Here is a 2955-nt window from a genome sequence, read left to right on the forward strand (position 1 = left end):
TTCTTTCTTTCTTTCTTTCTTTCCTTTCTTTCCTTCTTTCCTTCTTTCCTTCTTTCCTTCTTTCTTTCTTTCTTTCTTTCTTTCTTCTTTCATTCTTTCTTTCTTTCTTTCTTTCTTTCTTTCTTTCTTTCTTTCTTTCTTTCTTCTTTCTTCTCTTTCTTTCTTTCTTTCTTCTTTCTCTTTCTTTCTTTCTTTCTTTCTTCTTTTTCTTTCCTTCCCTCCTTCCCTTCCTTCCTTCTTCTCTCTTCCTTCCCTAGCTTACTGACTAGAGATTTCTTTGTTAAGGAGGAGGCCTTAAACCAAAAACCAATCTGCTTCTAATCAGCCTCCAAGAGATTCTAGGCCAAGCCCCATTTTGGTCATTGTTTGGGAACTGATTAACTCAAATGAAATGAAAATAGAAGTTATTTCTGCTTTGGTCAGAAACCCTGAGAGCCTTCCCCTCCCAGATTTATTTATTTAGATTTTTTTTGGACTAGTTTTAATCATTGAATAAGTTCAGCCTCTGTCAAACTGAGACCTGTTGAAGACCTTAGCTTACAAAGGCCCAGGTCTCCCACTGCATCTGGGCCATCTCCAGTCATCCTGATCTACATCAGGCCATTGGCCCCAGTGTCTCCTGAGGGGAAACTGAGACAGGTGACCTCACACAGCCCTTCCTCACTTCAATCCAATTCACTTCATGTCTTGGCACCTGCTCCCTGAGGTCATGGTCCTTTTTGAGAACAAAGAACAATCTCTGTGTTGTTAAGAAAGAGACTTCTGAAATGAAAATGTGGTTGTGGCTATTCCACCTGACTGCAAAAATTGTAGAGTTTTGTTTGAAGCTGTAGCCCAATTTTGTTTTGCTAATTTGCTCATTTGTGTTTATTGAAAACATTATTATTACTGATAATAACATTAACAACTACTAGCATGCAGCATTATTGATCCCAGTTGCCTGGACATAACACTGTTCCATAAAAACTTTTAAGAACAATGATTTTAATCGACATCATCTTAATGACTGATCTCCAAGCTACAGACTAGGAAAAGTTTCGCCAAATTAGACCTAGCAAAAGAAATCCAAATTATATGGGGACAGGAGGTGATCCTTGTGATCCCCACTGTCCTGTCAGTTGCTAGAGTAAGCTCAAAGATGCTTCCAAGGACTATGGAAAGATAAAATTTCATCTTCAAATATTTTCTTCAAAAACCCACTATTTTAACCACCCATGTAACAGTTCCCAGAATATTAAATAATTTTTTAGAAAGTAACTTGTCTCAGGATTATTTTTACCTAAATTCAACTGGAAAAGATGAAATAAATGGTACAATAACACTAATCCAGAAATTACTTCATGTAGCAAAGGTTAAGATACACACTACTTGGCTTAGCAAATAGGTTCAAAAGTCTTTTACTTCTGGATAGAGACCATGGGAGAGTGAATATGCCCAAAGGGTCATCAGACTGCAAGCCCTTGGAGCCAGCAGTGTTACTATTGGGCTTATATCCCAAAGAGACCTTAAAGGAGGGAAAGGAACCCTTTTGTGCAAAAATGTTTGTGGCACTGGCTATAAACTGGAAACTTAGCAGATGCCCATCAGTTGGAGAATGGCTGAATAACTTATGGTCTATGAAGGTTATGGAATATTATTGTTCTGTAAGAAACAACTAGCAGGAGGATTTCAGAGAGGCCTGGGGAGACTTAAAGGAACTAATGCTCTGAAATGAGCAGATCCAGGAGATCAGTGAACACAGCAACAACAAGATTATGCAATGATCAATTTTGATGGACGTGGCTCTTTTCAACAGTGAGGTGATTTAGGCCAGTTCCAATGATCTTGTGATGATAAGAGCCATCTGTACCCAGAGAGAGGATTGTGGGAAGTGAGCATAGATCAAAATGTAATATTTTTACCTTTTGGTTGTTGCTTGTTTGCTTTTTGTTTTCTTTCTCATTTTTCCCCTTTTTGATCTCATTTTTTCTTGTGTTAGATGATATTTGTGGAAATATGGATAGAAAAATTGCACATGTTTCACATATTGGATTATTTGCTGTTTAGGGGGGAGTTGGGAAGGGAAAAAGAAAAATTTGGAACACAAGGTTTTGCAAGGGTGAATGTTGAAAACTGCATATATTTTGAAAATAAAATGCTATTATTTAAAAAAAAATAAAAGTACTAATCACAATAAAAAGAAGGTGGGTTTTATTCCCACCACAATAGCGCAATAGATGCAGATGAAAAAGACAGAAGTTAAATGACTAGACTAGGGTCACATAGCCAGATAGAACACTTCATGCATTGTCCCACCTGGCTTTTTCAAATTAAGAAATATCCCTTAAATCAGGAAGGAGATTTCAATCCCTTTGACTATATACATATATGCAAACACACACATCCACAGATTATTATTATTATTATTATTACTGCCTCAGATATCCTTTTGTCTCAGGACCAAATGAGACAATGAGTCTTGCCGATTGGGTGGTACATAAAAGCGACGTCCGTCAGATTCTGTTGACAGTTCCTGGAAGTGATTTGCCATGTAAGGCTTTGCACATGGCTAGGCCCGGCTATGAGAGAGCAATCGACCCCGAATCCGATGTCCTTCCATTGAGATTTCTTAGTTCTCTGTTGGTGACTGTGCAGCTGCTGATTATATCATCCTGATTTCTGGGGACATCCTTTAAAAACATTGCATCTGTTGAAGCGACAAGTTTGAACGCTTTTGTGCATTGAGGGTCTCCTCATCTTTCTTCATTTTCTCGGCTCTCTTGTCTTTGCTCTTATTTTTCATCAAGCCCCCATAGTCTGGGAACCCTGAGCACATTCCTGTCACTCTGAAGGTATTTTCATCTTCCCCTAAGTGCCCACTTTTTCTTCAGCAAGCCACGACGTCGTCCATCACCCTTCCGAACGGCTTCCTCACTTGGCCTTCCGATGCCGTTCCCTCTGCTCGATTTTCTCGGC

The sequence above is a fragment of the Sminthopsis crassicaudata genome, chromosome 2 (assembly GCF_048593235.1).
Source record: "Sminthopsis crassicaudata isolate SCR6 chromosome 2, ASM4859323v1, whole genome shotgun sequence".
In the NCBI taxonomy this organism is placed as follows: Eukaryota; Metazoa; Chordata; class Mammalia; order Dasyuromorphia; family Dasyuridae; genus Sminthopsis; species Sminthopsis crassicaudata.